A 15,109-nucleotide genomic window follows, 5' to 3' on the forward strand; every position below is an offset into this window, starting at 1 on the left:
AACTACACACAACTCTTCAACTATGACTTTAATTATCCTGTAAATTCTGAAAGGCAACACAGTGTTGCTTTTATAGTAACACCTTTGCCTTTCTTTAATCAGATAATCACAAAATTCTAGCTCTAACTTGACCAAAGCAGCATTTACAAACATCTTTATGCAATTCAATTTAATTGTGCTGTTTTCTATCATCAAGTCAAATAAAGTCATATTTATTTTTTCAAGCACTTTTTACTAAATAGGGCCATCTCAAACTGTGTTAAAGAGTAACTGAGGACATGGTTGGGGGAAAAAAAAAAAAAACATGTGGCGAATCTTTTAGCTGCTGTCAAGGATGTGTGTGTTTGTCTGTCTAAAAAGTCCCTGTGTGAGCAACTCCCTGATGGGTATATTTGTTTTTGTCACTCTATGTGCTGAAGCAAAGGAAGTAATGGCAAATTGTGTCCCCTATCCCCTTTCCTCTTTTTAGTCCCTTTCCCTTTCTCATCCAAATCAAAAATTTAATGGGCTTCATTGGTGCCACCGTGGAATAAGTGTTGCCAAAGCACTTAAGGGGCTTAAGTCAGTGGCGTGCTGAAAATATTAAGCACTCAAACAGCCTTACAAGGATCCCTGCCTGCTTAAGTATGCCAAGAAGGTCGCGCCAACATTTAATACTAATGGTATTAAAGTACTGTGACAAGAGAGTGGAACAGAAATATAGATACATATAGCATAATGTGTACCTCAACTGGGAGTTGATGGAGGCTGAGGGGAAGAATGGAAAGAGGCTGTGAAGGCATGGGGTGAACAAAGCATAGGGAAACAAGGGACAGTTCATGATGCACAATGGGGGAACAAAAAGAGTGAAACTATAATGAAAAAAGGAGGGCATAGGGAAAGTGACAATAAGTAGTGAGAGTTTTTGAGAGAGGCAGCGACAGGGAAGGAATAAAAGCTAAAGAAACAAGCAGCACAGCGGAGGCGAAATATAAGGGAATTGAGCCAAGGTGTGGGAGGTAAGGGTTGATGGGATAGCTGTGAAGATGCAGGACTGGGCTAATGCAGAGATTCTATCGAGAGGCTTAGCCAAGATTAAATTTCTCTTTGTCCTTAAGGCACTTCTTGGGTTAGCGGAAGTGTTAAATTTATTTCTTATGTCTCCCTTGAGGTTGTTCCGGGCAAGGTGGGAGGGGTGGTGGTGGTATTGGGGGGGGGTTGTGTGTGTGTATGTCCCTGAGTAAGCACGAAGCGGCGTTAGTCATGATAGCTTCAAGGGTGGAGGGAGAGGATGTACATGTATATCTTTTTGAAAAGGTGAGAGTCCTGGGGGGTTTATTAGCCAGTGAAGTGTAAAGGAGGGCATGTGTTCCTGAAAGGTAATGATCAAATAAAATGAACATCTCCTCTAGGGTGAACATCACGAGGAGAGGAAAACCTGTACACTTTAAAGTTGTTCCACCCATATTAGGGGAGTAAAACCAAGTTCAAAAGAACAAAAAGCAGCTCTGTGACATAAGAAGGGGTTCATTGAAGATTATCATAAAGAAAATAGTTTTTTTCAATTGATTTGCTTTCAATCTCTAATTTTTCTTTAAAGATCCACTCCGACAGAACATGTACTTGCAGCATTTTTCTCATAATTTATAAAGAAACTTAAGCTTAAAATTGAATTTCTGAGTATTTCTTAGTTCAAATCGTTGTGAATCAGGATAAAAGGCTGTTTGAAAGGATTGCAGGTGTCCCGTAGGACCTACAACAACAAGACACGAGCTCTCTTCTCCACTCCATTCTGATGCATCCACTTGGAGACAAATAGATCCATGTGCGTCTTTGTTTTTTCCTCATCCGAGCTGGCATCTTGATCAAAACTGTACAGCTTTATAGCTCCAATATTGCTCGATATGGATTTATTTCACATATGCTGTGCTATGACACAGACTCCTAACAACTCGTTCCTAAATTAGATTCATTAGATTTTACATTGATGATTTACAAAAGAACGCACAAAATAACTTTCAAACTGCAGCTTGATATACTCTAGAAACCATCTCAAAGTTGAACTAGATAAATATTAGCAATTTCTTTTAAAAAGCTTTGCGTGTTTAATAGTCTATAATTATTGCCAATTTCTGCATACTTCTATATATCAAGGTTGGCGTGCACACTCAGCCTCTCCCAGACCCTCTGCTCTCCTTCTCCCTTCATTTTTCTGATTTAGTATTTGTCTGGCTGACTTGGTCTTAATAGCTAGCCTGGAGCCATGCACTAGCAAATCCAACTCAGTTCTGAACTCTCTAATTAGAAAAAGCCACAGCTCCTCAATCTGTGGAGCTCGTCAGTGACTGCATTTTCTAAAGCTACGATTCAGGCTTATCCTGCCTCACGGTCTTGAGAAAAGGGATCAATGTGGGTCAATCTTCAGTGAAGCATGCAAGTGACACTACCTGTCTTAATTCCCACAATTCAGAGTTCTGAAGTTTCAACTTCCCTTGTCTTTTTTTCCCCACTTGTTGACACTGGAGCCTAGCAAATAAATACAAGTCGATTTTGCTCTTGACACGACAGGCTAATAAGGATACCAAACAGATCAATAGCTTTGTAAAATGTCATGGATGGCTGGGAATGTATGTGTGAACAGTGTAATCTTTAATTTACGACCTTTTTTTTCAATCTTGGTGGGAGAGGTCTGTGTGTCTAGAGTAAATTGCTTAATTTCAGGTATTTTCTGGAAAACAGCTGCTTCAGTTGTGTTTTTCCAGACATATAAGGAAAAAGAAAAGACCTAAACTCTCTTTGATAGATTTCTTTTTAGACATTCTATTGATTGCAGTCCATAATCCATTTTCTATGATTTTTCTTATGCATTAAAAGGGATAAGTTACCTTCTTACCTATAGCTAGGTTGAGATTAAAGACTTATAATATGCTTTTGAGTAAAAATAATACTGAAGAAAAATCTCCGAAGTCCACTGCTTCACAGAAATTAAAGAAAACGTGTTGTTCAATGCTCAACAGGCATGCAAACCAGAACTGCTGCACTGTTGTACTATACACTATACAAGAAAGACGGGTTTTATTTAATAGATTAGGGCTTTTGCTAGAATTTCACTCTGAACAAACAAAAAACTTGTGAAAAATTGAACCTATTTACAAGGATTGTTTTTCATAAATAGGGATTCTGAGAAAGTGGCAATAATATCTGTAACTCTAGCTTTTAGGAAAAAATACAGCAGGCCTCCAGGTAGTTAAAGGTTTTTCCATTTGCTCAGATAAAGAAAACTGCTGGATATAAGATGTTAGACTTTAGAGGCCATCAAGGCTGGAAGCCTTTTAACACAGAAACGACAGTTGATGCTCTGAGCGCTTGCTGTTTTCAAACCAGCACTGATAAAACGATCTGCGGTTTAAGAGAATGCATTACAGGCATATTTAATGCATTCCAGTGGAAGTCCACCCCCACTGGGTTGCAATAGAATGCTAAACTCAGTCATCCCTTATTCAGTAAGATAAATGCAAACAGCTTTACCTGCCAAGTTGAGAACCTACTGTCAGAGCTTCCTAACGAGTGTGTCTGTGTGTGTTGTATGCCACATGCTACAGCTACCTGCTGGGAGTAACACTCATTATCCATGCAGCATCGCACCTCCCAGTGACAGGCTACGACTTTCTGCTCACTGTTTTCTCTATTGCTGTGAACATGTCAATTTCTCTTCTTTGTTTTCCCAGTGCATGCCTAACATTTGTGCGTTACCAAAGAGCAATTTTCTTTAGTTCCGTGATGTGTGAGTGTGTCTTACAAATACTTGTCACTGTGTCTGAACTTGTGTGCTCCTGCTCCTTTCTTGCACTTAACTTTTCCGTTATAGACATGGAATGTGTTATTGATGTTCCTATCAGCTTGCCAAGGCCACAGCTTTGTGACAACTCATTTTTGGGTGCTCAGCTGGGGGTTGATAAGAACACCACAGTGTGTATGTGGAGTTGGGAGCTGGCTGCTGTTGTGGCATAAGGTGGGTGATTAGAATTGAGCAGGCATGGGCCACCTCGCTGGAGGGAGCCCTGCCAACTGACTTGCCCTCATTCCGCCGGTTCACAAATGCCTAACAATGGGATAATTTCGCCCTTGCATGATATAATCTTTCCTTTCACCAAATGCCTGAATGGAACCCTTTATGGCTTTTAATCACATCTCCTTTTTTCCTCCCTTCATTTCTCTTCGCCTGACTCCCCTCGCAGGTTTTCTCTCCCGACCCCTCCCTGCTCATGTGTCGCCCTTCTCGCTGGCCCTTTCTGAACATTTTCTGACTTCCCCCCTCCACTCCCTCTGACCTTACAGAGGCTCTTTGCACCAGAGACGCTCCCGTTACTCTTTCTCCTTTTGTCTCCTTCTCTTTCTCTCTCTGGAGAAAAATCACACACTCATCAGTTTGCCGGCTCTGTTCCTGACGAGCAGGCTCGCAAGGAGAATATTAACGAAGCTCCTCAGCCAATTAACACCTAAAGCACATAACAACCTTTTATGCCAGCAGACGCACTCACGTGGATGGGAATGCACATCACACACACACACGCATGCAGGCTGAAAAACACACTTCAACACACAAGCTGGCTGCCACATAAAAATTCAGCATGAACAATCGCTACCAAGGAGGCAAACACATACATAAACCCATGTCTCTAACCTTAGACTCACATCACACTCTAGCTGTGAGTGAAGAGTGGCAGAGAAACAGGAGCAATGGGATTTTGAGGAAGATGCAAACAAAGTGATGAGAAACACAAAAGGCATCATGGAGTAAAGAAGAAAGGCACCAATGTCTCCTTTCAATCCCCTTTTGATCCATTTTTAAAGCGTTCCCGGTGGTCTTTTAATTATGGTAATGCTGTTTATCAAAAATAAAAAGGTGACATTTTTCAGGATATAGTTTATGCAAAGTGGCAGTAGTTCATCAGAAATTTGCCTCAGAGTTGTGGCCCGGACTCTTGCCATAGAGTGAGCCTGTCCTTATTTCCCATCATCCCTTTGTTTACGTGCTCTCTGATAGCCCCTCACAACCCCAACTTAACACTACTGATGTATCAAAAATGGCAAACAAACCAGCTCGGACGAGGAAAACAAAGTCGTACATGAGCGAATGACTCAGAATGGAGTGGAGCGGGGAACTTGTGCTCAACTGTAGCACCTACTGTATGTCACAGCTACAGTCTTTTTCAAACTGCATTTTATCGTTTGCTCCTAATTCAGGATAATTTGAATAAATAAATACTTGCAACTTTAAGCAGTATTTTCTTTTTTTTTTTTTTTTAAACTTGTCCTGTCCAACAGCTGGGCAGACAGATGAGAGCTGACAAACCAAAGGTATGTCTGAATAAACCCTTTTTGTAATTGAGACCAAACTTAATTAATTTCAATCATGTTTGAAAATCTTTGGTGTTGGACCGGACGGAAAAGGAAAGGAGGGAAGAAGAGAGAGGGTTGTTGGGGGGGGGGGGGGGGGGGGGGGGGGTGATAATAGGAGGGGGGATAAGACCATAAAGCAGCATAGAGCAGCAAGTTTACTGGTTGTTTATCATTACGGTAAGGTTCAAATGTAGTACAAAAAGGGCGGGGCCTGTCCACACACACTCAAATGTTAACACACCTGCTAGCTGCAAAAATGTCCACATGTCAACATGTACACAAAACAGATAGTGTTCACACACGCATACTTATGCCTTTAAACCAACTAGTGTGAAATATTTCATTCATTCAATCATGCAAACTATTAGTGCAAAGGTGAGCTAACACCTGTGCTCAGGTGATTGTTTATGTTCTTCTAAAATGGATGATGGAATGTGAAAAGAAGGAGGGAGAGTGCCCAGCCATACCCACACAAAGACCCCCAGCGCAGCAGCAGCGGCAGCCGGAACCCCCAAACGCCACACGGCAGCAGGCAAGGAACAACCACCCCCTGGGCGACCAAATCCGCCAGGCCAGGGTCAGCAGGACCGCCGCGAGGCCACTAGAGCCAGAGAGCAGGGAGGCATGGGGGGAAAGAGAGCGCCGCCCCAGCCCAACTAGGAGTGCAGCCCCCCCGCCGCGTCAGAAGATCCCAACGCAGGGCCCCACCCGAGAAGGGCACCCACAGCCCCAGACGAGCACCCCATCACCACCCAGGAGTTCTGGGCATCCCCCCGCCCCAACCCCAGGTACGAGCCAGGACCACCCAAGGGAGACCCGCTCCGCACTCCAGGCAGCCACCCACCCGGCCAACGGTTGGTCCAGGGAGGAGCAAGGCAGGGGCCAGCCGCCCCTGCCCAGGAGGGGACTACCCCGGGGAAAAAAGGGGGCCCACAAGGGGTGTTGTAAACATGGCCCGACCAGGCTCGGCCACAGTTGGAAATTTGGCGGGGCCCAGCGCTCAGGGGCAAGGACCAGAACCCACCCCCCAGGGACACGGACACCCCCGGCTCAGGTGTAATGTGAACCCCCTCCCCGCGCGGAGAGAGCACCGCCGGGTCCAGGAAATCGGCACCCAGGGGACACGGCCGCCGTTGCCAAGGGCCCCATACCCCCCACCAGGGAAGGGGTAGGGGACAGATGGTCTTAGGTCCCACCTTCCTTGCAAAATGTGTGTGCGTGCATGTGTGTGTTTAAGTTGGAATGTATATTTTGAGGGGGGAGGGGTGTGTGTACTAAGGGGGTTCAGTTAAAATTGGCTTAATTAATTAATTAAGCAGTATTTTCTACATGTCCTCAATCATCAGAAAAATGCCACAAAAACATGACCCACTGCAGTGGGTCTAAAAAGAAGTAAAATTAACAGCGATGGAAAGGTACCACTGTTCTAAAAATGGCTGTTTTTTTTTTTTTTTTTTTTTTTTTTTTTTTTTAACTTGTTCTGTCCAACAGCTGAGCAAACAGATTAGAGCTGAAGGCTTTTTGTGTTGGACAGGTTTTACTATCACAAAAAGAGGTTATATAGCTTCAAGAAACTAGAGTGTAGATTTGTATAAACCCCTTTTTGTCGTATTAATTTTTTTTATTTATTTGTTACATTTAGTGTGTGTGGGGAGGGAGAGGGGAAGAATGTGAGGGGAGGGTGGAAGAGAGTAAAAGGAAGAAAGGTGAAAAGGTGGGGGATACAAGCACTGATTTGACTAAGTTATTAATTTAAGCTGTAACAATTATACCAGATCTGCTGGAAAGACGAATGTTACATCAAAGGTGAAAATCTGACACTAAGATGAGCGAGAAAAAAAACTGTCCATCAATACACTGTAGGTAAGGAGGAGGGATGAAGCAGACAGGGAGCAGTGTGGAGTGTGCACGTGCACGTGGGGGTGGAGATACATGCATGCTGCCGACGTGAACCGTGTGTTCATAAAGGGAGCCAGATCCTACCCAGCCAGACCAGCCAGACCAGGAGAGGGGAGGAGAGCCCCCCAGGCCAGAAGCCCCCCCAGCATCCGGACCCAGGCAGCCCGGGAGGGGAGGAGGAGGGGACCGCCCACCCCACCAGCCAGGCACAGAGAGGGCCCCCCTACAGGGGCCCCCCCAATGCCCAGAGGCACAAGCGAACCCAGTGTCCGGCCCCCAGGCCACAAGACAGGAGCGCTTAGCCGTACCAGGCGGCAGCCATGGGGGCCACCGGGCGCCGGACACCGAGACAAAGGCCAGGGACGAAGCCAGGGCCCCCGGAACCCAAGAGCCGGCCACCACCCGACCGGCGCCCCGTCCCCGCAAGCCAGCCCAGGCCCGCGACCTTAGCAACCCAGGGATCGCCACGCACCCACAGCCACAGCCACCCCCCTAAAACCCTACGCACTACCACCCCCCCCGCCATAATATCTGACCCCCCCTCCCCAACCCTCTCAGTGCCCTCCCCTCTCTGTGATGGGGAGGGAAAGCCCCAGAGGGTCCCAGCGAGCCAGCCTCCAGGTCGGTCCTACCCATGCACTCACACACACATACTCACAATCATCTGGTTACCCTCCCTACCCCCGCCGCCAAGCAGCAACCCCCCCCCCAGCCGGCCGACCCCCAGCGCCGCATGCCCGACCCCTCCCGCAGCCGACAGGACACCCATAAGCCCGGCCGCCCTGAGAGGACCAGGCGGGTGAAGACCGGCCGCCCCCCCCCGACCCCACCCATGTATGGAGGTGTGGGAGTGCTGTGTGTGTGCTGCAGGTAAAATAGGAGGTCACCAGTGTGGGGGGATCCACCGCTGCCAAGCCGCAAAGCCCCCCACTCCGGAGTCCCTCTGTGAGTGGTGTGTATTTGCTGTGTGTGTGCTGCTAGCATGCAGTGTGTGTGTCTACAGAGGAAGTTAAAATTGTGGGGGGGCCAGCGAAAGGTGAGCACGGATGTTTCACCGTGCCCCCCTCCACCAGACCCTCTCCACAAGGCCCTAGATGAATCAGAGTGTCTAATATGCAAGTAAAAAGCGGGGAGGAGGGCGGGTGCCAACGAGAACCCAGAGAGGGGCATCCCCAGTGAGCCCCGCCAGCATACCCCTCCCATCCAGATCCCGGGGCCCTATGTGCCTGTGTGCAATATTTGTTTGGGTGAGAGCGGGGAGGAGCTAAAAATGGCTGTTAATAACTTAAAGAGTTTAATAATAAGGAGAAGTGTGGAGACAAACGCTTGTCAGCACAATGCATTAGACATAGTGTCAGAGGAGGGCATTATCAGTGAACTTTTAACTTTTACACACACACATTTCTGGACACAAGTAGGGCAGTATCCTCTTATGCATAAAACATGGTGAGAGACAGCAAGAGCAGGGGGCGTGAGGGAGATAGGAAGAACAAGTGCAAATGGACAAAAAGCATATGGTAATGACCCGGATAACGAAAGCCAGCCACAAGGGGTGGGGAGTCAAAGAGAGAGTAAGAGAGGGGTAAGAACGGGTGTGATAAAGCCATGGAAGGAGGGAGAGGCGGAAAGTTTCCTTGCGGCCTGTAGCTTTTGGATCAAACGGCGTGCAAATGAAAAATGGAGATGAAATAATTAGACAGGCTGACTAGAAACACTCATTTAAATATGTAAATGCACTTAATTTTACTTTCATTTGCTCCACTGCTTCCCTATCACACCCCTATTTCCCCATTCTTTCCCACTCGCACATTTCCATTCTGCTCCCCTCTGATTTTTATGGCTCTTTCCTCTTTCCTCTCAACCTTTCTGTCACCAGCCTCCTCTCCTCTTCTGTCCCTCTTTCATCTGTTTTGTCTTTCTGCATATTAAAGCTGCAGCAGGTTACCCCACTGAAGATACTGCACTCAATTATTCACTCTTTTATGGACTTGCAGCAGTGTCTGAGTAATAGAGAGTGTGTTTAATTAGCTCATTCATGCCTGTCTGCCTCTGTGATGGGAAGCACATGTTGCACAGTCAACACACATGTATTCAGTCCATAATATTTGTGGTAAATGAAAAGCTGGGATTTTAGAAATTAATATTAATCCAGTGCCATCATGCGTTAACTGCAAAGTCAGAGTTTTGTGGTTGTAAAGATTCTTCGAAGCTGTAAAAGTATTAAAACACTCTCCAACTTCCTGTAAATTTAATCAATTCTCTTTTCTGATTTATTCTTCTCAGCATCTGTTTGCCTACCCAGGAGAAATCCTCCTTTATTGTGCCAATTTTCCTAAAACTTCAATTGATTTTACATATTAACTCGTTCTAAGATCAGAATGAACTCCAACAATTGTACAGATGCCCTGTTTGTACAGTGTTTGTACTAAGCGGCAAATAATGGTTCCCATCAGATATCCTTACAGAAAAGGTCTGAGCGGTTAACCAGCTTTTATTTTTAATTACAAGTTTATTATTTAACACTCCTGAAAACACGATAATCCTAATAAATTACATAACTTTTGTTATAAATTCAAAGACTTGTGATTCTTTTATCTTGTTGTAAATCCAGAACACCCCCTTTTCTTTTACAGAAGCTGAACTAACGGCCCTCGCCTGTTTTCTGTCACCGAGAGGCATGTTTAATTCAAAGCAGAAATAAACAACAACTTCTGCAGCAAGAACAGGAGACGTTTGTATATCACCTATGTACTAATGTGCTTGCTTAAACAATTTTAGCACGCTGGGAGACTTGAGCTTAATGCAACTATTTTTAGAGATGCATCACACAGACAAAAACTTGCTCTCACACTTCTGAAGCATGCTCAGTCACAAGTGCATTTACATGCATGTTTCTGGACTGCAACAATATAAGAAAGAAGCAGAAAATATATCCTTGCATATGGGGCAATATTAAAACCCCACAATAAGGATAAACTTTACTTTGTGATTGAGGCTGATTTGACAACTAATCTAACCACCTGGGCAGTGGACCCATGATCGTAAGATAACAGGTTCGATTACCACCTTGCACACCCATGTGTCGCAGTGTCCTTGGGCAAGACACTAAACCCCACCTTGCCTCTGGTGGTTGGTTGGCGCCAGTGCTCGGCAGCGGAGCCGCCACCAGTGTGAGAATGTGTGTGTGCATGGGTGAATGGGACTGTGACTGTAAAGCGCTTTGGGCCTTATTCAAAAGAAGGTAGAAAAGCGCTATATAAGTACGGCATCTACCATAACAGGAGCCCGATATGCTCCAGGTGAATTGCTAAATCAGTTCTCAGTCACTTCATTATTAAACAGCCCAACTGCACATGTAACAGCCCAACTGCACATGTAACAGCCCAACTGCACATGTAACAGCCCAACTGCACATGTAACAGCCCAACTGCACATGTCTGTCTGTCTGTCTGTCTGTCTGTCTGTCTGTCTGTCTGTCTGTCTGTCTGTCTGTCTGTCTGTCTGTCTGTCTGTCTGTCTGTCTGTCTGTCTGTCTGTCTGTCTGTCTGTCTGTCTGTCTGTCTGTCTGTCTGTCTGTCTGTCTGTCTGTCTGTCTGTCTGTCTGTCTGTCTGTCTGTCTGTCTGTCTGTCTAGAATAGAGGAAAGCCGTTGTAGTGGAAGTGACAGTACCAAGTGACGGAAACATCAGGAAGAAGGAACTTGAGAAGCTGGAGAAATACCAGAGACTCAGAGAAGAACTGGAGAAAGCCTGGAAAGTGAAGGTGACAGTGGTGCCACAACAGATCCCTGGAAAGACCTCTGACATCTCAGTCCAGAAAAGCGCAGTGCTAAGAACAGCTAAGATGCTGTGCAGGACCCTCAAGCTCCCAGGCCTCTGGTAGAGGACCCAAGCTTGTGTGAGAAAAATATTTGAAAAAGTCATTCACTACTCGTTACTTTACTTTTTCTCTCACAAATTGTCAAGGGAAAAACAGTTTGCACAAACACAAACTAGTCTTTTATTTAACTTTATTTTTAAAGGGACGACCTCGAGCAAAGTATGAACCTGCTTCAAGACATAACCTTGCTTGATTTGATTTCAGACAACAGTGTGAAAAATGACACAAATATAAGTTACACCTGTGGTCTATGCCACTGCTCAAAGTGAGATGTAGAAAAAAAACTCTTACGCCTATATTCATTTCTATCAAATCTGAAATTAAGCCATTATTTAAAAATGCAAAGAACTATTTAATGCCTCCATGTTCCTTTTAGCCTACTTTAGGTTTTCCCTCACAATGAGTTGCACCTTTCTATCATTTGTGCGCAGTTCCGCAAAAGCTGCGGGTGTACCAAACTATCCCCCGTCAACTCATTAACCAGAGATGCAGTCAGGTGCACCTTAGAGAGTAAAATAATGTCAGAATGGGTGGTGAATTCATATTGAAAAAAAAGACTCCCAGGAAGGAGTCGGCTCTTGTCTTTCACACTAAAGAGCGGCTCTAGAGTCGTGTCGGTTGCGAGTCTCTGCTCTGCTGCACACCTGCTGCTCCTCTGGGAATGAGAAGACTCCTTGCAGCATCTCTTTTTGTCTCATCTTTGAGCCAGTTTAGAAAGAAATGTGACTGCAGCAATGAGGGCATGTCGGTACTTTGACCAATCCCCAACTCTGCGCTTGCATGCGTGTAACGAGGCTTTCTGTAGTCCAGTAATTCTAATGAATTACCGAAATTTGAACTGTAATTCGTTATGTTCCTCCATTACTGACAAAAGTTATTAAATTACAGTATTTCTTTACTTTGTAATCTGTTACCCACAACACTGTATATTTTTGCTTCATTTCAACATTAATTTATTTTAATTAATTCTCCAGACATCAAATGTTCGAACTACTGTCAGGAGTCCTTATCCTGCCAATTTGCCTAATTTAAAAAAGGCTCAGTTGGGGTTAACCATTGTTGTCATGGTTTTTTTGGTGAAGTCTGGTCCCATGCTTCTGTCGGAACCTCATCTATGGCCCAACAAGCTTCATCACCTCATCATTATTACATTTAAATCATGACTTCACTCCCTGTTTGTTGCCGCTCAGTCTTCCCATTCCAGCAATTTTCTCATTGGAAAACTGTTTTTGACCCACTACGTCGTAGGACCCAGCGCCAAGCCAAGCCCTGAACCAGCAACATCCCAGGATGGAGCCACCAACCATTAACTCCAGGATTATTTTATTAAGACATATTAAACTTTGTTGACTCCATCCCAAGGTTGTTCTTTTCCAGGTTGTCCATCTTTAATCTTAACAGTGAAATGTTTCGTTGAGCTACAATCACACAGTGAAATAACTGCCTTCCAGCAGTCCCCGTGCAAATCACCACCCTCTGTCCATCTCCTATTGCTTCGCACCAATGCTTTTGGCTGTGTGGCAACAGTGCTAACCTACATTCCCCAGAGCAGGCCGGGGATGAGGGATAATCAATAAAAATTCTAGCTTAATTAAATATCAATATTCTCTCCGCACGGTGGGGGGGTTCATATTACACCTGAGCCGGGGGTGTTCGTGTCCCTGGGGGGTGGGTCCTGGTCCTTGCCCCTGGACGCTGGGCCCCGCCAAACTTCCAACATGGCCGAGCCTGGTCGGGCCATATTTATAACATCCCTTGTGGGACGCCCTTTTTTCCCCGGGGTTCCCCCCTCCTGGGCGGGGGCGGCGGGCCCCTGCCTTGCTCCTACCTGGACCAACCGTGGGCCGGGTGGGTGGCTGCCTGGAGTGCGGAGCGGGTCTCCCTTGGGGGGTCCTGGCTCGTACCTGGGGTCGGGGCGGGGGGATGCCCGGAACTCCTGGGTGGTGGTGGGGTGCTCGTCTGGGGCTGTGGGCGTCCCTCTCCGGTGGGGCCCTGCGTTGGGCTCTTCCGGCGCGGCGGGGGGCTGCTTTCCTGGCTGGGCTGGGGCGGCGCTCTCTTTCCCTCTGCGCCTCCCTGCTCTCTGGCTCTGGGGGCCTCGCGGCGGTCCTGCTGGCCCTGGCCTGGGTGGCGGTCTTGGTCGCCCGGGGGGCGGTTGTTCCCTGCCTGTTCCCGTGTGGCGTTGGGGGGGCTCCGGCTGCCGCTGCTGCTGCGGCGGGGGTATGGGTGTGGGGGTGGCTGGGCGCTCCTCCTCCTTCTTTTCACATTCCACCATCCATTTTAGAAGAACATAAACACTCACCTGAGCACAGGTGTTAGCTCACCTTTGCACTAATAGTTTGCATGATTGAATGAATGAAAGATTTCACACTAGTTGGTTTAAAGGCATAGGTATGCGTTCGTGAACACTATCTGTTTTGTGTGCATGTTGACATGTGGACATTTTTGCGGCTAGCAGGTGTGTTGATAATATTTGAGTGTGTGTGAACAGGCCCCGCCCTTTTTGTACTACATTTGAACCGTACCGTAACGATAAACAACCAGTAAACCTGCCTGCTCTATGCTGCTTCATGGTCTTACCCCCCTTCCCCTCCTATTATCACCCTCCTACCCCCCCCTCTCTCTAACGTCCCTCTCTCTTCTTCCCCTCTTTCCTTTTCCGTCCGGTCCAACACCAAAGATTTTCAAACATGATTGAAATTAATAAAGTTTGGCCTCAATTACAAAAGGGGTTTATTCAGACATACCTTTGGTTTGTCTGAAGATGAATAACCCCTCTTGTTAAAATAAAATATGTCCAACACAAGAGGCCCTCAGCTCTCATCTGTTTGCCTAGCTGTTGGACAGGACAAGTTAAAAAAAAAAAAAAAAAAAAAAAAAAAAAAAAAAAAAAAAAATAAAATATCAATAAAAGAAGGATGTTCACGAACACCTTACCAGTTTAGCTCGTAACATGGTGGTTCTACAAGTTATTTCGAGGAAGCATGGCTTCAAATGGATGAACACTCAAATGCTATAAGGTAAATTAGAAAAATCCCAACCATAGGGTAAATCTGATCAATTAGTGAACACACTGTTTAATGTTATATCACTGTGTCCTCAATGTTGATAAAAACAATTATAAAGTCCGTGCAATGTTAAAAAAAAATGTTTTTGCCCAATGGCCAGAGACTGTCATTGTTAAATAAAAGAAAATCATCAGCTAAATCACTTTTTTCTAAACTTTAATCTCTTTTGTCTGAATTGTCTGGGTTGTGTTATCAATTTAGACCTGATGGCACAGATGACAGTTTTTCTGTTACTGATGTTTGCAGAGGTTTACCTTAAAACCAAGATGTCAGCCGTGATGACAGTAGCTGCGGGCATAAATGAAAAATGAAAATGTGGCTGACACTTTGTGTATCTGGTAGGTTCATTACATATTCCTGCGAGTCACCACAGACAAAGACGGCTTTCCTTCTTAAAGGTAATCTGTCACAGAGCTGCTCTAAGTGCTCCACCTCTTACATCAGTCTGTCGACTCTTTCTTCAGCTCTGTCCTCTTCTTTCAGTCCAGCTTGTACCAAACATCCCTCACTGGGACACTCACTTACTGCTCCTACAAGGAGAACCTGACAGCAGAGCCTAAGATTTTAGCCTCCTTTTTTTCCCTTATTCCTTTGCTTACAGGTGTCTCTTAAAAGACGATTTTTATTTTATTTTATTTTTTTAGTAGCTGTTAACAGCGCTGTGAAAACTGCCAGACTGGGCTTCTCTCCACTGAAAATGTCTGTTTTATGTGAAAATTTAATCATCATAAAAGGAAAGACATAGTTTTTGCAACAATTTGATAATTGACTCAACACTAAACTAAACTCAAGAGGCTATAAGACTTTTATTTTCAATAGCTTTAATATTTTTTATTTTGGCTCGATCAGTTAAATTACCGTGTCAGAAAAATGGTGATCCATGTC

The 15,109-nt window shown here is 45.4% G+C and overlaps 1 protein-coding gene across 1 annotated transcript in view; it reads right to left on the reverse strand.

The window, feature by feature from the left end:
- The window catches only part of cadm4 (cell adhesion molecule 4), a 190,005-nt gene that overhangs the window by 47,777 nt on the left and 127,119 nt on the right, over positions 1 to 15,109 (reverse strand). The window lies entirely within an intron of this gene.

The sequence above is a fragment of the Oryzias latipes genome, chromosome 16, assembly GCF_002234675.1.
Source record: "Oryzias latipes chromosome 16, ASM223467v1".
Classification (NCBI taxonomy): Eukaryota; Metazoa; Chordata; class Actinopteri; order Beloniformes; family Adrianichthyidae; genus Oryzias; species Oryzias latipes.